Below are 24,361 nucleotides of genomic sequence, written 5' to 3'. Positions count from 1 at the left end.
CTTACACTGGGCTTTTTTTGTTGCTCTTTTTCAAACTCTTTGAGTTGTAGGGTTAGGTAATTTATTACCATTGTTTCTTGTTTTTTGCAGTAGGCTTGTAGAGCTATGAACTTCCCTCCCAAGACTGCTTTTGCTTTGTCCCATAGATTTTTGAATTGTAGTGTTTTCATTGTCATTTGTTGCCATGATGTTTTTTATTTCTTCCTTGATTTCTCTGGTAACCCAATCATTGTTTAATAGCATGTTGTTTAGTCTCCATGTGTTTGATTTATTTGGGTTGTTTTTATCGTAGTTGATTTCCAGTTTTATGCCACTGTGGTCTGAGAAGATGCTAGATATGATTTCTATCTTCTTGAATTTGAAGAGACTTTGCCTATGTCCCAACATATGGTCTATCTTTGAAAATGACCCATGTGCACTTGAGAAGAATGTATATTCTGTGGCTTTGGGGTGAAATGTTCTGAAGATGTCAATTAATTCCATCTGGAATAGTGAGTCATTTTGGACTGATGTTTCTTTGCTGATTTTTTGTTTAGAGGATTTGTCCAATGGTGATAGTGGGGTATTAAAGTCTCCTACTATGATTGTATTGCTGTCAATCTCTCCCTTGATATCCTCCTGGAGTTTCTTTATGTATTTGGCTGCTCCTGTATTGGGTGTTTATATGTTTAACAAAGTTATGTCTTCTTGTTGGATTGCTCCCTTTAGTATTATGAAGTGGCCTTCCTTATCTCTTGTTATGTCCTTCACTTTGAGATCTAATTTGTCAGATATAAGTATTGCTACCCCAGCTTTTTTTTTCAGTTCCATTTGCCTGGCAAACCTTTTTCCATCCCTTCACCCTCAGTCTGTGTGCATCTTTTATTTTTGAGGTGGGTTTCTTGTAGGCAGCATAATATGGGTCTTATTTTCTTATCCAATCCGTTACCCTATGTCTTTTGATTGGGGCATTTAATCCATTTACATTTGAAGTTATTATTAATAGGTACTTGTTTGTCACCATTTTTATTCTTTAACCCTGTGTTCCTTCTTCGCTTCCTATTTCTTTCTTTCTTTTTTTTTTTTTTTTACAGCAGACCCTTTAGCATTTCTTGCATTGCTGGTTTGGTGGTAATAAATTCCCTTAGTCCTCTTTTGTCTGTGAAGCTCCTGATTTCATCTTCAGTTTTGATTGATAGCCTTGCTGGGTACAGTATTCTTGGATTCAGACCCTTCCTTTGCATGACTTTGTATATTTCATTCCATTCCCTTCTGGACTGATGTGTTTCTCTTGAGAAATCAGTTGCTAGTCTGATGGGGGGGATCCTTTGTAGGTAACTTTCTGTCTCTCTCTGGCCGCTTTTAAGATTCTTACTTTGTCATTGGTGTTTGCCAGTTTAATTATAATGTGCCTTGGTGTCGGTCTTTTGGGGTTCATTTTGCTTGGGACTCTGTGAGCTTCTTGGATTTGTGTGGGTTTTTTCTTCCCTATATCAGGGAAGTTTTCTGTCATTATTTCTTCCAACAGGTTTTCTATTCCTTGCTCAGCTTCCTTTCCTTCTGGAACCCTTATTATGCGGATGTTGTTTTGTTTCGTGTTGTCCCAAAGTTCCCTTATGCTCTCCTCCTGCCTTTTAATTTTTTTTCTAGAAGTTGCTCTACTTGGGTATTTTTTCCCATCTTGTCTTCTAGCTCACTGATGCGGTCCTGTGCTTCTTCTAGTCTACTCTTGATGCTTTCTATTGAGTTCTTTACAGCAGCGATGTCATTTTTTATTTCTTCTTGGTTCTTCTTCATTTCCTCTTGGTTCTTGCTCATATTGTCGAATTTGTCTTCCATTCTTTTCAGCCACCTTATGACCATTTCTCTGAATTCTTTTTCTGGAAGTTTGCTTGCCTGCATTTCATTTACTTCCTTTTCTGGTGATGCCTGCTTTTCTTTCATATGCCAGCTGTTTTTTTGTCTCCCCATGGTCTCTCTTCTCTGGATGTCTGGTTATGTAGTTCTCTCTCTCCTGCGTTGATTTAAAGGTGCAAAATACAACACTACCAGGTACAACACACAAGGCACTGAACAGAAATGTATTCATGATATTAATAACCTCCAATATAGATGACCACCAGAGAAAGGCAAATTAGGGGATAGGAGAGAAAGAAGAAGAGGAAAAGAAAGAAAGGAAAAAAGAAAAAAAAAGGAGTGTCAAAATGAAATTGGGAAAAGGAAAAAAAAGTAAGAGAGACAAGAAAGAGACTAAGAGAGAAAGGGGAACAAACTATATATATGGGGATAAAACTCCAATAGAGCAATAACTAATCCCAGAAAATGTCAGCAACAAATACCTGGGGATTAATACAAACTACAACACCAACTAATATTGAGTGAGGCAAGGGAAAACAGAAGCACAAAACAAACAAAAAAATAAACAAACAAAAGAAGAATAAGCAAAACAATCTCACAAAAAAGCATAAAAATTCGATATAATCAACATTCAAGTAAACAACAACAAAAGGACAGAGAGAAAAACAATTTTTTGGATAGTTAAGACAGTGAAGAGAGAGGTGTGTAAGGACTTGGAGCAGGGAATTGAAGATTAGATACGTAAGTAGGGTGAAATTTTAACAGGGGGTAAACAGAAAGAATAGGGGAAATCTAAAGCAGGTAAGGGGTAAGATAAACAGGATACCGAAAAGGGGAAGGTTAGGAAGAGTGTGATGGCATAAAGGTAGAGCTGAGATAAAGTAAAACGATGCTAAAGGAAAGATGAAAATAGAATGTAGAACACTAATCCCAAAGTAAAATGAAGAGAAAATAAAATGACACTTAAAAAAAAAAGATGAAATAGCAGTAGTAATAATACGGGTTGAAAATAAAAATGTAATATTTTAAAAAGTAAAATCAAGTGAGGAAAAAAGAAAAAAAATTAGTTTCTTGAGTAAAAGATGCAAAAAATGAAAATAAAAAAATAAAAAATAAAAATAAAATGTGGAGTAGTGAAGGTCATTCACTTCCTCTGTTGTTCTGTTTGGCACGCCTATTTCTCAGTGCAGACAGTATTGCAGTTCCCTGCGTTCCACTACTCTTCAGTATTGTAAGCCAGTCCTGATTTTAAGCAGGCGGTGTGTCTTAATTTCTCGTATTCCTTTATTTTTGATTACACAAGAGTCAATTTGTGATTCAGCCCCTGGGTGGCAGTGTTTCTGGAATGACTTCCGGGTCTATCTATGGCCTCTCTAGGCAGTGTTAGAGCCTTCTTTCCCTGTGGCACTCACTACCGGTTTGTGGGAGTGGGCTGCCTCAGAGCTGGCTCTCCGATGGTCACTCCCCGCTCTGATCCCCAGGTTCCAGAAAAAGAACTTTCCCCTGAAGTCTCCCAGGGTGTCCCCAACTGGGTGATCCTATGTATTGGGCTTAGTAATCAGAAGCAAGAATTTCAAGAGGAAAAAGCCCAAGTGTGCGAACTCGGGGGCTGCGTGTAAGTCTAAGCAGCCGGCACACCTTGAAATTCTTAGGCTGTCCCTGCACGTCAGATCAAAATGGGTTGCTTTTTAGAGATCCCTTCTGTTAGCAGCTCTGAGGACCCCCTTCCACATTCAAGGATCACGCCAGCCCCAACAGCCACGGATTTTTCTAGGCTCAGACTTCCCTGGTCCTCCAGCTCCCACAAAACGCGCGTTCCTCTCTCCCGCAGGGACTAGAGACCTCACCTTATCCCAGGCGAAATCTGACCTTTCCCTGTTGGAGTGTAGAGCTCCTCTGAATCTGCGTGTTTGCGCTAACTGGGGACCGGTGTTCTGGTGCTCGTAGCTGTTCCGTGGGTGCCGCAGTTGTGGATTCTCAGGCTTCCAATAAGCTCCACTTTCCCGTTCATGATGGCGCAGATTTCGTGTCCAAGCCCGCAGCTCTGGGAGGGGACCCAGCCGCAGTGGGGGCTGTCAGGTCAGGGGAACCCCATCTAGCAGTCCCCCACCTTCTTCTGGAGTTTAGCTGTCCCTTAGCTTGCCAACAAACACTCCTCGTGCGACCCTCAGCTGTTCTTTCTTTCTACTCCGGGACAAGGCTCGGAACACGTCTGTCTATTCCGCCGCCATTTTTCCCCCTCTCTCTTTATAATTTCCTTGCTTTTACTTGTTAAACCTAGTATCTTCCAATCACAAACAGTCACCTAGGCTGCAGTGCAAGGGAAGGTAGTTTTGTAGAAGCTGTGGAACAAAATAGGGAGAGGCAATCAGGAAGCCAGCTCTAGGACAATCCATTCCCTCCAACACTGAACAGACATTTTTCTCCTGGAGTCCAGGTGCCTCCTAGCAGTGTAGCTGCACCCAGCCTTGAGCTCTGCAGGGAAATAAAGATTCATAACGCCCCCAGGGAGCCCTTGGGGATTGGGTTGAGGGGCTATTTTGTCCCGGAAACTAATACAGAAACACCGCCACCTAGAGGCCATGTCAGAAATAGACGCTTGTGTAAATCTGAAAGTAGGCAGAAAAACAAAGCAGGTGGATTGATCCCGCCTGGCTGAAATCAAGGCACTGGTGTCAGACACAGAGGAGCAGTGGATCACTGGGAGCTTCAACACGGTGCTGACTATCTAGCAGGAAGCTAAGACGTGGCAGACAGAACAGTGGAGAGGCGTCTTAGACCAGCCCCCAGCAGTAAATACTCAGCTGTAGTGAACGAACTTTGCTACTTTTTTTCTTCTTTTCTTTATTTTTTTCTTCCTTTCTTTATTATATATATACTAGAGGCCCAGTGCATAAAATTCGTGCATGGGGGGGGGTCCCCTCAGCCCAGCCTGTACCCTCTCCAATGTGGGACATCCCTCTCACAATCCAGGACCACTGGCTCCTAACTGCTCACCTGCCTGATCACCCCTAACTGTCCCCCCTATTGGCCTAGTCACCCTCAACTGCCCCCCTGCTGGCGTAGTCACCCCCAACTGCCCCTCCTGTGGGCCTGGTCGCCTCAAGCAGCTTGTTGTTTGGTCGTTTGGTCGCCACTCACTAACCCCCTTCCGGCCCAGTCGCCCCATGCAGCCTGCTGCTCAGTCATTTGGTCATCCTTCACTAACCCCCTGCCAGCCTGGTCGCCCCACACAGCCTGTTCGGTCATCCATTCCATTGTTTCAGATGTGATGGTCGCTTAGTCTTTTATATATATAGACTAGTGGCCCGGTACACGAAATTCATGCATGGGGGAGGGGGGTACCCCTCAGCTCGGCCTGCATCCTCTCCAATCTGGGACCCCTGTGGGATTCAGCCTAAACTGGCGGTCAGACAACCCCCTCACAATCTGGGACTGCTGGTTCCTAACCGCTCACCTGCCTGCCTGCTTAATTGCCCCAAACCACTCTGCCTGCTGGCCTGCTTGCCCCCAACTGCACCCCCCCTGCCAGCCTGCTCACCCCCAACTGGTCCCCTCTGCCAGCCTGCTCACCCCCAACTGCGCCCCCCCCCGCCAGCCTGATCACCCCCAACTGCCCTTCCCTCCTGGCCTGATCAGCCCTAACCGCCTCTGCCTCGGCCCCGCCACCATGGCTTTGCCTGGAAGGACTTCTGGAAGGTCTCATGGTCTAATTAGCATAGTACCCTTTTATTAATATAGATAGGATATGACATACTGCCATAACTATAACATATGTGCCAGTATTACTCTATGAGAATACATACTTCATGCGATAGGAAGGCATCTAATACATTACATTGTATATGTTGTAAGTAGTAGGAAATACTGTATTCATAGCAATAATATACACCCTGTGACTTCCCTTCCTGATTTGGAAATGGTTCCCCAGTTCTTTGAACGTTTCCTGGCCCCTAATTATTATTTTTTGTTTTTGTCATTCAGTGTAACTTTATTTACTGTTTATTGCACATGAGTTGAGGTCTTTAATTTCTAACCACCAAAGATTCAAAGGACTATTTTTTCCATGAAGTTTAACATTAACATTAGTGAATTCATGTATCCATGTGTTTTTATTGTAAACATCTGAATTATTCACATTGTCATAGATCCTGAACTCATAAGCATGGACCATGCACAGGCTGGCAGCAAGCCAGGAAGCCACTCTGCAAGCAAACAGATACTCTGCATAAGGAGAAAAGTCATAGCACAACATTTAATGTCCAACCTGAGTCACCTCAGAATGTTATATATATTGACTTCTTAATTCATATAGTATCGGGAACTCAACTGCTTGGTTGGTGACGCGGTTGACCTGATTTCAGGAGGATTATTCCTGAAATAATTAAGGAAAGAGGGCTAAATATTTCTTCTTGGTTGCTTGCTCCTCCCCAGCACCTTCATCTTTCTTCTCATCCTCAGCTTCTTGGGCATCTTCTCCTTCACCTTCACCTCCTTCTTCCTCCTTTGTGTCCTCACATTCTTCCTTGGCACCTTCTTCCTCTTCCTCTCCTTCCTCTTCCTCAGCCACTTCCTTCTCTTTCTCCTCCTCTTCAGCTTCTCCTTCAGAAGGGGGTTCATCCTTAGCTTCCTCAGCTTTTGCAGCCTCAGTGGTCTCCTCCACCTCGATCTGCTCCTCCTGGATGTGGCTGGTGTATTAAGAAGGGAAGGAGTGAGCGGACATCAAGTAGGAGCTGGTCTGTAAACCACCATAGGCAGATCGACCAAAGACCTGGGAACTCTGGGAGTAGCCGCTGGCTATGCTTCCCACGCTGGTAAAACTGAGCCAGTTTCCTCACCTTCCAAGCGTTTCCTGTAAGCTGCAATGTCAATGTCCAAAGCCATCTTCACATTGAGGAGGCCCTGGTATTCTTTTAAATATCATGCCATTTCACTCTTTGTAGTTCTCAACTCATTTTCTAATTTGTTGATTGTGTCCTGCATAGCACTAATGTCAGTGTTCTGTTTATCCTCCAGCTCTTGCAGCTGCTTTCCCAGTGCTTCGTTCATGCCACGGCTTGCTTCGATCTCCAGGGTCTTGGCCTTGAGCAGGCGGCAGCTCTTAGACACCTCATCCTTGGCAGCGTGCACCGCATGGGTGTTCTTGGCAGTGCTCTCAGTCAGCACGGTGAAGAGGCTCTTGTACCATTCTTTGGCATTCTGCATGTTCTTGGCAGCCAGCTTCTCCTACTGGTTGCAGATATCCTTGAGCTCGGCAGAGAGGTCGGACTTGGAGAACACGTCCATCTCCATGGAGATCTTAGCTTACTGGATTTGTGCCTGCAGCTCGGCGATCTCCTCTTCATGCACCTTCTTCAGAAAGGCGATTTCGACCATCAAGCTGTCGATGCACTTTTCGAGTTCAATGCCAGCGAGAGCCGCCTCATCTGCACCTTTGGGCACCTCCATCAGCCAGCCCTCGGTGTCCAGCACCTCTTCCTGGTAGTGTGTTTGCAGGTTGCTCCCAGTCTCTTTTGAGCCCCAGTGCCTCCTAACTGCCCACTGTCCTCTCCTCGCCAGGGATGGGGAGCAGTGGGGCCGGGCACAGGCATCCCATTTTCATTAAAATGTTCAACCCGGGTCTGATCCACCAGTGTCCTCAGGCAGCCCGGGGACAGACAGTGATCCCAGAGACGCTGGCCACCCCCTCCTGCCTGGGTCCCCAATCTGGGCCTGGACCTCGGGCAGGCAGCATAAGGTGCTGCCCGCCCAGCATGCCCGGTCCCGATTGTGGCCTGGACCCCGTGGGTGGCATCTGGCATTGCCTGCTCCACCTGCCCGGTCCCGGTCGTGGCCTGGACCTCACACGCGGCATCTGGCAGTGCCTGCTCTGCCTGCATATGCAAATTTACCCACCATCTTTTTTGGATTAATTTGCATATTACTCATGATTGGCTGTGGGTGTAGCGGAGGTATGGTCAATTAGCATCTTTCTCTTTTAGTGTAGATTATTATTATTACTAGAGGCCTGGTGCACAGATTTGTACACTGGTGGGAACTCTCAGCCTGGCCTGCAGGGATTGGGCTGAGGCCCACAGTCTGACAGCCCCTGAGGAGTTCCGGAATGAGAGAGGGCACTCTGAAAAGTTGCTATTGCTCAGCAGCTCCTGAATTGAGCATCTACCCCCTGGTGATCATTGAGCATCATAGCTAGAAGTCTGTCAGCCAATCAAATGGTCGCTTAGGCTTTTATATAGATTATTATTTTTATTTTTTTATTAGTATTCTACATTTTATTTTTATTTTATTATTATTTTTATCATTATTTTACTCTATCTCATTTTTTCCTTTATACCAACACTTCCTCACTTCCCCCTTTTTCACCATTTCTCTTCTCCTATTCCTCCTTTAGTTTTTCTCTCTCTTTTCTTTTTTAACTCCTTGATAAAAATTGATCTTTTTTATCTGCTCTATTGATGCATTACTACTTTAGTAGTCTCTGTTGGCTTACTCATATAGCTAATATCCTTTCCCCTGCTCCAAGTCCATGCACTCTTCTCTTTTCTCTTTCTTTGCTAGCCAATTTTTTTTCTTTTTGTTATAGTTTGTTGTTTGTTAGTTTTGTTTTTGTTTTTGCTTTTTATTTTATGCTTTTGTTTTTTCTCTCCTTGCTTGTTCTCTTCTTCTACTAATAGCTTAATTAGTTTCACTCACCAAACTCAGGCCTATCTGCACCCTACTATATTCTCCTTTTCCAAAAAGATGAATACATACATAGATAGATAGATAGATTAAAGAAAGGGGAATTTTTTTTTTTTAGTATTTTGTTTTTTACTTTTCTTCTTACACACTCATTCTCTTTCTACTCCTATATACTGAATCATGGCCATTCCCCCATTCATTCAATTCCTTGACCTTACCTTCTGGAAATAAGCTCTGCCTCTTCAGATCCATCTCTCCTCCTTTTTTTCTGGGTGTTTGTTGTTTGCATTTTTTGGTTTAGTTGTTGGTTTTATGAAGTTTCCCCCCATATACATATAATTTTCTCCCTTCTTTTTTCTTCTTTTTCTTTTCTCTCTTAACTTTTTATCCTTTTCTCAATATCATTTTTTCACTCTTAAATCTCTTCCATAAGTCTCTTTTCTCTGGTGGTCACCTTCATTTGGGGTTATCAGTGTTGTGAATACACTCATGTTTTGTTCCCTCTGGGTCATGTCTTGTCAAGTTGTATTTTGTCCTTTTGGTCAACATGGCTGAGAGTGAGCCACATAACCACTCACTTTGAGAGAAGCAAAAATGGAAAGAAAATGAAATAGCCCCCAAACAAAAGAAAAGGAGGAATGACTGGAAAATGAGGTAAACTAAATGGAAGCAAGCAATTTGTCAGAGAAAGAATTCAGAGCAATGGTCATAAGAACTCTGAAAAGGTTGAAAGACAAATTCAACAACATGTGTAAGAATCAAGAGGAAATGTGGAAGAACCAAGGAGAAATGAAGAGTTACATAGCTGCAATAAAAAACACAATAGAAAGCATCAACTGTAGGCTAGAAGATGGTGAGGACTATATCAGTGAGCTAAAAGACAAGGTAGGAAAAAACACCCAAGGACAGCAGCAACTGAAAAAGAAACTTAAAAAACAGGAGGAGAGCCTAAGGGAGCTTAGGGACCAAATGAAATGAAGCAACATCCACATAATAGGGGTGCCAGAAAGAGAGGAAATTGAGCAAGGGATAGAAAACTTGTTTGAAGAAATATTTACAGAAAACTTCCCTGGTATTGGGAAGAAAAACAAAAGAAAATACAAAAGTCCAAGAAGCTCTAGAGTCCCAAAAAAGATGAACCCCAAAAAAGCCAACAATAAGACACATCATAATTAAATTGGCAAACACCAATGAAAAAGTAAGAATCTTAAAAGCTACCAGAGAGAGACAGAAAGTTACCTACAAGGGACATCTCATTAGACTATCAACTGTTTTCTCAACAGAAACACATCAGGCCAGAAGGGGATGGAATGAAATATACAATGTTATGCAAACAAGGGACTGGATCCAAGAATACTATACCCAGCAAGGCTATCATTCAAAATTTAAGGTGAAATCAGGAGCTTCACAGACAAAAAAGGGCTAAGGGAGTTTATTACCACCAAACCAGCAAAGCAAGAAATACTAATGGGACTGCTGTAAAAGGAATAAATAGGAAGGGAAGAAGAAACACAGGCATAAAAAATAAATATGGCAACAAACAAGTACCTATCATTAATAACCTTAAATGTAAATAGATTAAATGCTCCAATCAAAAGAAATAGGGTAGCTGAATGGATAAGAAAACATGACCCATATATCTGCTATCAACAAGAGACCCACCTAAGAACAAAGGATTCACACAGAGGGATAGTGAAGAGATAGAAAAAAAATGTTTCAGGCAAATGGAAACAAACAAAAAATCTGGGGTCGCAATACTTATATCTGACGAATTAGACCTCAAAGTGAAGGCCAGAACAAGAGATAAGGAAGGCCACTTTATAATACTAAAGGGAGAAATTCAACAAGAGGATATAACTCTGGTAAATATATATGCAACCAATATAGGAGGACCCAAATACATAAAAAAAACCTTCTGGAAGATGTCAAGGGAGAGATCAATAGCAATACAGTAATAGTAGAGACTTTAATACTCCATTGACACCACTGGATAAATCCTCTAAAAAATCAGCACAGAAACATCAATCCTAACTGACTCACTAGATCAGATGGACTTAATTGATATCTTCAGAACATTTCACCACAAAGCTATAGAATATACATTCTTCTCAAGTGCACATGGGTCATTTTCAAAAGTAGACCACCTATTGAGATACAAATTCGTTCAAATTTAAGAAGATATAAATCATCTCAAATATCTTCTTGGGCCACAAGGGCATTAAATTAGAACTAAAATACAATAAAACAATGAAAAAAAATCAAATACTTGGAGGTTAAATAGCATGCTATTAAACAATGATTGGGTTACCAAAGAGATCAAAGAAGAAATAAAAAGCATCCTGGTAAGAAATGACAATGAAAACACAATAACCCAAAATCTATGGGACACAGTGAAAGCAATCTTGAGAGGGAAGTTCATAGATCTACAGGCCTACCTCAAAAAAAAAAAAAAAAAAAAAAAAGGTAATAAATTATCTAATCCTACGACTCAAAGAATTAGAAAGAGACCAACAAGAAAAGCCCAGAGTAAGCAAAAGGAAGGAAATAATAAAGATCAGAGCAGAAATAAATGACATACTAGTAGAGACAAAAAAAAAAATACAAAAGATCAATAAAACAAATAGCAGGTTCTTTGAAAGGATAAACAAGATTGATGAATTTCTAGGAAGACACACCAAGAAGCAAAGAAAGAGGACTCAAACAAACAAAATCAGAAATGAAAGAGGTGAAGAAACAACCAACCCCAGAGAAATACAAAAGATTATGAAAAAATACTATGAACAACTCTATTCCAACAAACTGCATAACCTAGATGAAATGAACATATTATTAGAAAAATAAAAGCTCCCAAAACTCAGCCAGGAAGAATAAAAAAACATGAATAGACTGATAACTACCAAAGAAATTGAAGCAGTAATCAAAAATATTCCAGCAAAGAAAACCTCGCATCCGGATGGCTTTCCAGGTGAGTTCTACCAAAAATTCAAAGAAGAATTAAAACTTGTTCTCCTAAGACTATTCCAAAAAAATTCAAGAGGAAGGCACACTTCCAGCTCTTTCTATGAAGCCAGCATTACCCTAATTACAAAATCAGATAAAGACACCACAAAGAAAGAGAACTACAGGCCAATATCCTTGATGAACATAGATGCTAAAATCCTCAACAAAATTCTAGCAAATCAGATCCAGCATTACATTAGAAATCTCATATACCATGACCAAGTGGAATTTACTGGGGATGCAAGGAAGGTACAATACCCACAAATCAATAAGTGTGATACATCACATAAACAAATTGAGAGACAAAAATCACATAATTATATCAATTAATGCAGAAAAAGCATTTGACAAAGTCCAACACTCTTTCTTAATAAAAACTCTCAGCAAAGTGGAAATAGAGGGATCATATCTCAACATAATAAAAGCCTTATATGGCAAACCTACAGCCAACATCATACTTAATGGGCAAAAACTACAACCATTTCACCTAAGAACAGGAACAAGACAGGGATGCCCACTTTCACCACTCCTATTTGATATAGTACTAAAAGGGCTAGCCACAGTGATCTGACAAGAAGAATAAATAAAAGCCATACAAATTGGAAAAGAAGAAATAAAACTGTCATTATTCACAGATGACATGATACTGTACATAGAAAACTCCAAAGACTCCCTCAAAAAACTACTAGACCTAATAAATGAATTCAGCAATGTAGCAGGTTACAAAATTAGCACCCAGAAATCTATGGCTTTTTTATACACCTATAATGAGCTCACAGAAAGAGAAACTAAAAAAAAAAATCCCGTTTACCATTGCACCAAAAAAATTAAGATACCTAGGAATAAACATAACTAAGGAGGTAAAACTCCTGTACTCAGAAAACTACAGGACATTGAAAAAAGAGATAGAGGAAGACATAAACAAATGGAAGAACATACCATGTTCAAGGATTGGTAGTATCAACATCATCAAAATGTCTATACTACCCAAAACAATTTATAGATTCAATTCACTCCCCATTAAAACACCAACGGCATATTTCACAGACATAGAATACTCTCCAAAAATTCATCTGGAATAAAAAAAGGACCCGAATAGCCATAGCTATCCTGAGAAAGAAGAATAAAATTGGAGGGATCACATTACCAGGTATCAAGCTATATCACAAAGCCACAGTTCTCAGAACTGCCTGAAATTGGCACAGGAACAGACATATAGACCAATGGATCAGAACAGAGAACCCAGAAATAGACCGAAGCCATTATGCTCAATTAATATTTGTCAAAGGAGGCAAGAGCATAAAATGGAGTCTCTTCAATAAATGGTGTTGGGAAATTTGGTTAGATACTTGCAAAAAAAAAAAAAAAAAAAAGAAAGAAACTAGATCACCAAATTACATAATACACAAAAACAAACTCAAAATGGTTAAAGGACTTAAATGTAAGACCAGAAACCATAAAAATTTTAGAAGACTCCACTGGCAGCAAAATAGCAGACATATGTCATAGCAATATCTGTACTGATACAGCTCCTAGGGCAATGGAAACTAAGGAGAAAATAAACAAATGGGACTACATCAAAATAAAAAGCTTCTGAACAGCAAAAGAAACCATCAACAAAACAACAAGAAAGCCCACTGCATGGGAGAATATATTTTCCAATGCTATCTCCAGTAAGGGTTTAATCTCCCAAATATACAGAGAACTCAATACAGCTTAACAAAAGGAAGATAAACAATCCAATCAAAAAATGTGCAAAGGACCTAAATAGACACTTTTTGAAAGAGGACATACAGAAGGCCAAGAGACATATGAAAACATGCTCAAAGTCACTAATCATCTGAGAGATGCAAATCAAAACAACAGTGAGGTACCATCTCACACCTGCCAGATTGTGTATCATCAACAAATCAACAAAGGACAAGTACTGGCATGGATGTGGAGAAAAAGGAACCCTTGTGCACTGCTGGTGGAAATGTAGACTGGTGCAGCCACTGTGGAAAACAGTATGGAGTTTCCTCAAAAAGTTCAAAATGGAACTCCCATGTGATCCAGTAATCCCACTTTTAGGACTATATCCCAAGAAACCAGGAACACCTATCAGAAAGGATATATGCACCCCTATGTTCATAGCATCACAATTTACAATAGCTAATATTTGGTAACAGCCTAAGTTCCCACCAGCAGATAAGTGGATTAAAAAACTGTGGTACATCTACACAATGGAATACTTTGCTGCGGTAAAAAAGAAGGAATTCTTACCATTTGCAACAGCATGTATGGAACTGGAGAGCATTATGCTAAGCAAAATAAGCCAGTCAGAAAAGATAAATATCACATGATCTAACTTATTTGTGGGATATAATGATCAACATAAACTGATGAACAAAAATAGATCCAGAGACAAGGGGCTGGTAAGGGGGTGGAGGTTAGAGATTACTCAATGGACTTGTATGCATGCATATTAGCATAACCAATGGACACAGACCCTGGGGCAGTGGGTGCTTGCCCACGGGGGTGTTAGAGGCCATGGGGGGGATCAACTGGGGAAAAAGGAGACATATGTAATACTTTAAACAATAAAAATTAATTGATTAGTTAAATAATTAAATAAATATCTTTTTTTAAAAAAAGGAAGATATGCTGCCAGTAGACTGAAACAAACAAAAAAAATAATAAAGTTTATTCTCCTTGTAGAAGAAAAATGATCCCAGGTACCAACAAAAAAGTGCAGTAAGAATTTTAAATCAATAGAATGTATTTGAGTGATTGAAATGCAATCTAATGATTGAATTTTATGAACAAATATAAATGAATAGTTTTTCATTATGATGCTCTAGTATCAGCCACCTTGGTTAGTGTTATATCAATGAGGCAGGGACTTTGTCTAATTTTCTCTTATATCACTAGTGATTAAAATGGTGATTGGCATATAATAAGTACTCAACCAACATTTGTTAATTTAATGACTAAATAAATGCTCTCTACAACTTTGCACCATATTTGAAAACCTTGGGTGATAACAGATATGATTTTAGCTACCCAGATATAATGTTAAGGAAATTATGACTGAAATGAAAGTCCATGTATATTTGGGGAAAGTAAAAAGGGAAGAAATGAAAGAGATATAATCTCACATATCATTGTGGAGATATGACAAGATAAAGGCAAGAAATTCAACTCCATTGTACCCTCCAGTCTTAACACTTTGGAAGGAAATTTTGTAACTGTGGGGCAGAAAGACAGTCAAGTTTCGCTTTGAAAATATTTAGGCATTTATTATTTATGAACTAATACTATTTCAAAGGTCATAATAAAAATATTTAGAGCAACACAGTAAGGCTAATAAAGCCCAAAATGAATATTATTAAGAAAAGAATGAAGGATGGTGCATATGTTAGCAGGTTTAAAATCAGTGAGATTTGCTGCTGTTATTGTATTAAGTTTGAATAGAAATATCTACACTAATAAAAGAATAAGATTCAAATTGACCATACCTTCACGACACCCACCAGCCAATCAGGAGTGAGTATGCAAATTAACCCAATAAAGATGGCAGGTCAATTTGCATACACAGGCGCCGAGAGGCTGGGGGCAGGGAGGTCCGCCCTTAACCTGTGTGTGATGTGTCCAATCTCGTCCTGCAGTCCAAACAGCAGTCTCAGTGGTAAGCAAGGCAAGGTAGTGTCCTTCCCAGGAGAGTTCCAACTTGTTTTCCTTCAAAGTCTTGATTAGAATGTAGTCTCCCAGTCGATGGCGATGAACCAGAAACTCAAGAGGGGGGCTTTGAGCGAGGATGCCTTTTAACTTAACAGAGATTAGAGTAGAAGAGACACTCACTGCATAGTTCTTAAGAAATTGATCTTTAGTTTCCATTGCAGGAAGATCTTGAGGCATTCTGTGGCCTATTGGAATACAAGAAAAAGTTTCTTAACATTCAAACCCTGGGAAGGTTGTCAAACTTATTTTACCAAAATATCATATATCATCATTATTATTATGCATTAACAGAGTAGATAAGGACTAACCAAAATGAGTTTATTCTCTAACTTCATTTGTCCTTGGATGTGATCAGCAAATGACACTAATTGGATTTCTGCTATATGTCTTCCTGAGTACATTGATATAAGCTATTTACCCTCTTGTTAGGGAGGCAAAATGGAAATCATTAACTCTTAAGTGTCCTTGGTTTAGGGAAGATGGAATTTACTAGATAGCTCCAAATTGCTGTTTAACCATCTCAGTTTCCCTATTTCACTTGTCCTGGCTTACTGGCCTGTGTCATTTATATAAGTTCCTTTCAAAATTTCTCCTTATAGACATTCCACAACTTTCACAAACATTTCCTCATAAACCTTACAACTTTCAGAGCCCACTTTCTTTTTCCTTCAAAATGACACAAAAACTGTAATTTCTTTCCCATTAGTTAGCATTCTTAACCCTTAAAAACCTTAATTTTTAGGTGACATATATGTTATTAACATTTTTCAGATTAGCAATACATTCATTAAGATATATTTTATTTATTTATTAAATATATTTTTATTGATTTCAAAGAGGAAAGGAAGGGAAAGAGAGATAGAAACATCAATGATGAGAGAGAATCATTGATCAGCTGCCTCCTGAATGCCCCCTACTGAGATTGAGCCCACAACCCATGTTTGTGTCCTTGACCAGAATCGAACCTGGGACCCTTCAGTCCGCAGGTTGATGCTTTATCCACTGAGCCAAACCAGCTAGAGCAAGAGATATTTTAAATAAAATACAAGACTTATTATTCATTAACAGATTCAAATCCATCCTCTAGATTCTCCATATGAGGCAAACTCAGATTAATAGTTCAGTATCCTGTTATTTCAAAATCCTGGGTATTTAATAATTTTTAGCACTTAACCCAGCAAACTCAAAGTTTTAAGTTACTAAAGACTTTGGAAAACTATGTTTAGGCATATATAACTACCACTAAAAAAACTTTATCATATACCCTTTATTTTTGTTATATTTACAACAACTTTGATATATTAAAGTTAATTATTACACAAGGCATTTTATTGGCAATTTTGTAACACACATAATTCACTGGCCTTCAGTGGCTTTAATGTAAAAGTACTATTTTATTTAATTTTTTCTTTATAAAAATGGGAGTGCCCCCCCCCCCCCCCACACACACACACACTGCTATTTCTGCAACTTGCTGGAGGGCACTTCTGCAGATTTGCTCCTCCCAGTGTTAGGGGGGAAAAATCTGGGAATTGTATGCCCCCAGAACCTGGGAGTCAGCCTTGTACCTGGAAGTCAACCTTGCATTCTCATTCAAGAACTGCCAATTTAAATGGAAACATTAACCTTGTTGCCCAAACAATGGAATCCCACCTCAGCCTGAATTGCCTATTGCCCCATGCCTGTAATCCCTACTTCCCCATGTAATCTTTGTTCCTATGTTCATAAACCAGAGAAGAGCAAACTAAGTCCCCAAAAGATAGAAAGCAAGCAAAGTAAATCCGGAATCAAAATTACATTACAGACACACAGACAACTCTCACTAGCTGATTTTCTGGCACTGACACCCTGAGAGGTAAAGCAGGAAGGGTCCCCAAGATTAAGAATTCTTGGCAGCTGCTGGGATGTTCCTGATATCTCTGACACGTATTCAGCCTGGCCACAAATAGCTGCCCTCCCACCCCAAAGCGAGATGTGCCCCATCTTTAAACAAATTAAACCAAACAACAAAGAGACACAAAACATAAACAGAAACACTCTTATATACACTATTTACAGGCATGCACAACCCACAGGTAAAGCTTCACACCATGCTCCTTCTCTGTCCAGCTACAGACACCACAAAATGCCCTGGTGTGGGAGCCCTGTCAAGAGCACATGGGATGTTCAAGGCCAATCTGAGAAAGGATATAGCGATTATATTTTATACACTGTGTAGGTGTACTTTCCTATAACCCAAATATTTATGTCACTATTTGGCAAGCAGCCTCCTTTGTCTAAGTTGGTATAAAAATATGTTACTTACCAACAGAGGCAAGACTGCTTTTATGTAGGGCTGGGCTGCTTGGTATGGCTCCTGTGTTTGCTACTGAATTAGCAAGGGCTACTGTGTGTGCAATGGCTACTTTGTAAGGCTACTTTGAAGAACTGTTTTGTCTGATGATTCCTTGTTATAGGTGTATAAGAGAGTCTGTGATAAAGACTCTTTTATATACCTACTAGAGGCCCAGTGCAGGAATTCATGCATGGGTGGGGTCCAGCCAGCCTGCCACTGATCAGGGCCAATCCGGGCCAGGCCGGCCAGGGGGAGGGGCCACGGGTGGTTGGCTGGCCGCAGGAGCTTGGCTGTGGGAGTGCACTGACCACCAGGGTGCAGCTCCTGTGTTGAACATCTGCCCCCTGGTGGTCAGTGTGTGTCATAGTGACCAGTCGACCAGTCAGTCAGCTGTTCTGTCATTCAGTCACTTATGTTTTTATATCCTATCTAATAAAAGAGTAACATGCAAATTAACCATCACTCCACTACACCCACAAGCCACGCCCACTAGCCAATCAGGACCGAGTATGCAAATTAACCCAACCAAGATGGCTGCAGCCACAGAGTGAGCAGGAGGCTTGGGTTTCCCCGGTGATGGAGGAAGCCAAGCTTTCTGCACACTCTGGCCGGCCCAGGCCTCCACTCAAGGCTACAAAGTTTCAATTATAGAAGATAAATAAATCCCAACAAAAATGGCGGCAGCCATGGAGCTGGAGAGAGCAGGAGGCTTGGGTTTCCCCGGCAATGGAGGAAGCCAAGCTTCTGCAGCCCTGGCCTGCCTTGGCCTTCACTCAAGGCTACAAAGTTTCAATTATAGAAGATAAATAAATCCCAGATACCAGGGCCTCCACTTGGGTCACCGGGGGGGGGGGGCACGGCCAGCCTGCAAACCACCACAGGCCCCTCACCCAGGCCACCCCACACCCCAAGGGAACCCCCACCCTGATCCAGGATACCCTTCAGGGCAAACCAGCTGGCCCCCACCCATGCACCAGGCCTTTATCCTATCTAATAAAAGAGTAATATGCAAATTGACCATCACTCCAACACACAAGATGGCTGGCCCCATGTGGTCAAAGATGGCTGCCCCCATGTGGACACAAGATGGCCACCACAAAATGACTAGCAGGGGAGGGCAGTTGGGAGGGACCAGGCCTGTAAGGGAGGGCAGTTGGGGGTGATCAAGCCTGCAAGGAAGGGCAGTTAGGGGTGACCAGGCCGGCAGAGGAGGGAAGTTGGGGTGACCGGGCCTGCAGGGAAGGGCAGCTGCGGGGGACCCAGGCCTGTAGGGGTGGGCAGTTAGGGGGTGATCAGGCTGGCAGGCAGAAGCAGTTAGGGGCAATCAGGAAGGCAGGTAGGTGAGCAGTTGGGAGCCAGCAGTCCTGGATTGTGAGGGGGCAGTCAGACATCCCTCAAGGAGTCCCAGATTGGAGAGGGTACAGGCTGGGCTGAGGGACACACACCCCCCATGCACAAATTTTGTGCACCGGGCCTCTAGTATATAGATAACTTCTCATGTCTTCTCTGTCTAATACCCAGCATCCATGAAGGTCCAGTTCCTAGCAGAGAGGGACCTGTGCATCTCACACCTGCATAAAAAATCTCCAAAGCAGGACAATGTCTCCTGCTTCTGGTTCAGGGATTGCCACCCCCCTACCCCCAAACCTCAGCATTCTCCCTGATGGACTATCCAGGGGAATGCATTCCCTAGGCCTAGGGTTTTTGTTTCCCATCCTCAGAAAGTCCCTTGTGACTATTCTATGTGTCCTATGTGCTCAATCCCCCATACTGGAGATTTCTTGCACTCCCCAAGATCCGCTCTGGCCATTTACCTCACAGGAGAATAGAACCACAGATCAGAACTCTGCACTCTCTTTTTGTCCCAGACACATCCCAGTCACATATATCCAACCTCTGTGGATACCCAACCACCAAAGTAGTACTTATATTATAGTCCAATTTCCCACCTTGGCACATACATGGGGTTACTTGGTTGCCACGATGCTTGCTTGGGCCCTTCTCGTGTTCCTGGCTGACTCCCCATCTTGAGCTCGTTGTCCACCCAGTGGGTAATAGCCATTCCTCCTCACTGAGGCTGCTGCAACTTGGCAGTAGGACACGCCTCCTCAGGTTCAATGGCCCCCATAGTGACCAACAGAATCCCAGATGAGTCCCAAAATTTGTTAGAAATAAGGTGATCCCCAAAACCAGGGGTCCTAGTAGAACACAAAGAATACTCAGGAGCCAGACAGAAAGGCAAATATCTTTACTTCTGCAAAAGGGTGCGCAGCCAACACAGAGTCTGGCAGCACACACTGGTACCTATTACTTTAAATGCCTTAAATATGATTGTGCGTATTTCAACCCTGACCACTGTTGAACTACCTTTTGTAAGGTCCTCATGAGAGAAAGTAGCCCACACTGTTACAAACCTAATGTTTAAACATTCTACAAAGGACTTAAACAAATGTTTTTAATTGATTTTTTAGAGAGAAAGTAAGGGGGAGGGAGAGACAGATAGAAACGTTAATGAGAGAGAAATGAGAGAGAAACTGCCTTCTGCATGCCTGCCCCCTACTGGGGATTGAGCCCCAGACCCCGGCACATGCCCTGACCTGGAATCGAACCAGTGACCTATTGGTGCATGGGTCAATGCTCAACCACAAAGCCACATGGGCTGGTCTCTGGGAAGAACGTTCAGAGGGATATTTAAACCAGACTGAGCCCTGGTTGGAAAATGTTCTCACCTTCCTTCCTGTTAATCAATCAAAAAGTGAACAAACTTTCACAGGAAGTCTTTATGCCCCCACAGGGCATAAATTTATCTGTGCATACAAAAATCATATGTTTTCGATTGTCTAGATAGCTGGAGGCTTACTGGGCTATCCTTTTTGGGTCACCTTACATCCCCTCAGCTAGAGCAGTTACATCAGAGTTTCTCTGTCTGAAGCCATAACATGCAGCTGCCTCACCAGTGCTGAGCTATAAAACCAGAGGTATTACAGCAGAGAGGTCTTTTTTTAAAATATATTTTTATTGATTTCAGAGAAGAAGGGAGAGGAAGAGAGATAGAAACATCAATGATGAGAGAGAATCATTGATTGGCTGCCTTCTGCATGCCCCACACTGGGGATTGAGTCTGCAACCCAGGCATGTGTCCTGACCAGGAATCAAACCCTGATCTCCTGGTTTATAAGTCAATGCTCAACCACTGAGCTACACCAGCTGGGCACACTGGAGCTGTCTTGATAGAACTGAGCCATGACAGAAGAACTGTAAAAATAGAGCTATAGCACTAGAGCAATGGTTCTCAACCTTTCTAATGCTGCAACCCTTTAATACAGTTCCCCATGTTGTGGTGACCCCCAACCATAAAATTATTATATAACTGTAATTTTGCTACTGTTAATGAATTGTAATGTAAATATCTGTGTTTTCTGATGGTCTTAGGATCTACAGTAGCAGTTCTCAACCTGTGGGTCGTGACCCACAGGTTGAGAACCGCTAGCAGGGTTGCCTAAGACCACCGGAAAACACAGATATTTACATTACGATTCATAAGAGTAGCAAAATTATAGTTATGAAGTAGCAAAAAAATAATTTTTTAAATTTAATAAATCGTTATTGTTCAGATTATTACAATTGTTCCTCTTTTTCCCTCCATAGCTCCCCTCAACCCGGTTTCCACCCCACCCTCTGCCCTTACCCTCCCCCTGCCCCACTGCCCTCATCCACAGGTGTATGATTTTTGTCCAGTCTCTTCCCGCACTCCCCACACCCCTTTCCACTGAGAATTTTCAGTCCACTCCCTTTCTATGCCTCTGATTCTATTATATTCACCAGTTTATTCTGTTCATCAGATTTTTTATTCACTTGATTTTTAGATTCACTTGTTGATAGATATGTATTTGTTATTCATAATTTTTACCTTTACCTTTTTCTTCTTCTTCCTCTTCTTAAAGAATACCTTTCAACATTTCATATAATACTGGTTTGGTGGTGATGAACTCCTTTAGCTTTTTCTTATCTGTGAAGCTCTTTATCTGACCTTCAATTCTGAATGATAGCTTTGCTGGGTAGAGTAATCTTAGTTGTAGGTTCTTGCTATTCATCACTTTGAATATTTCTTGCCACTCCCATCTGGTCTGAGTAGTTTCTGTTGAGAAATCAGCTGACAATCGTATGGGTGCTCCCCTGTAGGTAATTAACTGTTTTTCTCTTGCTGCTTTTAAGATTTTCTCTTTGTCTTTTGCTCTTGGCATTTTAATTATGATGTGTCTTGGTGTGGTCCTCTTTGGATTCCTTTTGTTTGGGGTTCTCTGTGCTTCCTGGGCTTGTAAGTCTATTTCTTTCACCAGACGGGGGAAGTTTTCTGTCATTATTTCTTCAAATAGGTTTTCAGTATATTGCTCTCTCTCTTCTTCTGGCACCCCCATAATTTGGATGTTGGTATGCTTGAAGTTGTCCCAGAGGCTCCTTACACTATCTTCATATTTTTGGATTCTTTTTTCTTTTTGCATTTCCAGTTGAGTGTTTTTTGCTTCTTTGTATTTCAAATCTTTGACTTGATTCTTGTGATCCTCTAGTCTGCTGTTAGATCTCTGTATATTATTTTTTATTTCAGTCAGTGTATGCTTAATTTCTAGTTGGTCCTTTTTCATATCCTCAAGGGTCTCACTAAATTTATCGGCCTTTTCTAGAAAATTCTTGAAAACCCTTATAACCGTGGTTATGAACTCTATATCCAGTCATTTGCTTTCCTCCATTTCTTTCATTTGTGACCTGTTTCTTTGTCTCTGCATTTTGGCTGCTTCCCTGAGTTGATAGAGTGGCTTTGTGTGCTAGGTGTCCTATAGGACCCAGTGGCTCAGCCTCCCCAGTTACCTGAGGTGGACACTCTTGGTGCACCCCTTTGTGGGCTGTGTGCACAGTCTTGTTGTAATTAAGCCTTGATTGTTGTTGGTATTACTGGGAGGAATTTACCTCCAGGCCAATTGCCTGTGAGGATCAGCTGTGTCTATGCTGGGAGAACTTCTGTGCTGGAGACACCCTTATGAGACAAGACTCGCAAAAGCCTCTGTGCTCAGCTTGGATGGGGTGGAATCTCAGGACGGAGCAGACAGCATTGGTTTTCCATCAGCCCTACCCTAAGAGGCCCCTGGGTCTCACTGTCTTACAGTAATCCCTGCAAGTACCTCTGAGAGAAAGCTGCCCTCAAGTTTTGCCCGCTGCCAGACAGTCCAGTTTCTCCCCAAATGAGTCTGGTTCCCCAGAGTCTCACCCGGAACTGGAGTTCAGCGCAGTTGGGAGCTTTTGTCTTCCTCCAGCTTGAGAAAGCCAGCTGCATACTCAGTTGCCAGCCCTTTCCGTGTGCGCGTCTCTGTACCTCTGCCTTCTGCAGCTCCTCTGAGTCTCAGTGTGCTTTTCTCTTTCCTGACAGTCCAATTTCACCCCGTATGAGTCTGGGTCTCCAGAGTCTCGCCCAGTACTGGAGTTCAGCACAGTGGGGAGCTTTTGTCTCCCTCCCGCTTGAGAAAGCCAGCCGCATACTCAGTTGCCAGTCCTCTCCGCACACGCGTCTCAGTACCTCTGCCTTCTGCAGCTCCTGTGAGTCTCAGTGTGCTTTCTCTTTCCTTCTAGTTGTTGAATTTCCACTCAGCCAGCATTCTTGTGGTTCTGGATGATGTCTGTTTTGTCTTTTAGTTGTAGTTTTGAAATTGTTGTGCGAGGTAGCAGTTTAGGTGTTTACCTATGCCACCATCTTGGTTTCTCTCCAACAAAAACAATGTTATGGTTGGGGGTCACCACAAAATAAGGAACTATACTAAAGGGTCACGGCATTAGGAAGGTTGAGAACCACTGCACTAGAGCCACTGAGTCCAAGATTCCTCAACCAGGCCTCCTTGCCTGAAGCTCCTTGCCCTAGCTTTCTCACCCTAGTTGCCTTGCTTGAGCTGTTTTATTCCCAAGATGTTTCATACCTGAACTGTTTCACAGCCATCCTGTTTCACAGCTTTGCTATTCCAAAGCCATGCTGTTCCACAGCTGAGCTGTTTCACAATTGGGCTGTTTTTACTGAACTCCAAATTAGATATTTCTATTGGCGTGAAATTGGCAGTAATAACCTTCAGTTGACACATCTCATTCTGGTGTGAATTTACATTTCCCTGATGATTGGCAATGTTGAGCATTTTTTTTTCATATATCTGTCTTTGCATGTCTTCTTTGGAGAAATGCCCATTTAGTTCCATTTTCCATTCTTTAAATAGCTTGTTTTCAAGCTATTGATATGTATGTGTCTCTTATATATTTTGGATATAAACCCTTTGTCAGATATATAGTTTGCATATATTTTATTTTGTGCATTGCCTCTTTGTTATTGTTATTTCTCTTTCTGTGCAAAAGCATTTTAGTTTGATACAATCTCTATTTTGTATTTTTAGTTTTGTTGTTGTGCTTTTGGTGTCAGATCCAAGAAATTATTGCCAAAACAAATGTCCAGAAGATTTTTTCTCATTTTCTTCTAAGAGTTTTATGGTTTAGGTCCAATGTTTAAATCTTTAAACAATTTGAGTTGATTTTTGTGTATGGTATGAGATGATGGTCAAATTTGATTTGTCTACATGTGGCTATTCAGTTTTTCTGAAACTATTATTGAAGAGACTGTCCTTTCCACATAATGTATTCTTGGCACTCTTGTCAAATGTCATTGACTATGTTTAATTCTGGACTCTTTATTCTGTAACATGAGTGTATGTTTCTGTTTTTATACCAGTACCAGCTTTTTTTTTTCCTTCCTCAAAATTG

At 41.5% G+C, this 24,361-nt stretch overlaps 1 pseudogene across 1 annotated transcript; it reads right to left on the bottom strand.

Annotated features, from left to right (window-relative positions):
• Positions 1-6,220: 6,220 nt before the first annotated feature.
• Positions 6,221-19,634, bottom strand: LOC308240841 (neurofilament light polypeptide-like; annotated as a pseudogene). The gene is made up of 2 exons: positions 19,522-19,634; positions 6,221-7,387 (listed from the first exon to the last, which is right to left on the bottom strand). The product of its transcript is annotated as a neurofilament light polypeptide-like (transcript).
• Positions 19,635-24,361: the final 4,727 nt, after the last annotated feature.

This window comes from Plecotus auritus (assembly GCF_963455305.1).
Source record: "Plecotus auritus genome assembly, chromosome: 1".
Classification (NCBI taxonomy): Eukaryota; Metazoa; Chordata; class Mammalia; order Chiroptera; family Vespertilionidae; genus Plecotus; species Plecotus auritus.
The sequence above is the reverse complement of the archived record's forward strand: the minus strand, read 5'-3'. Positions and strand labels throughout refer to the sequence as shown.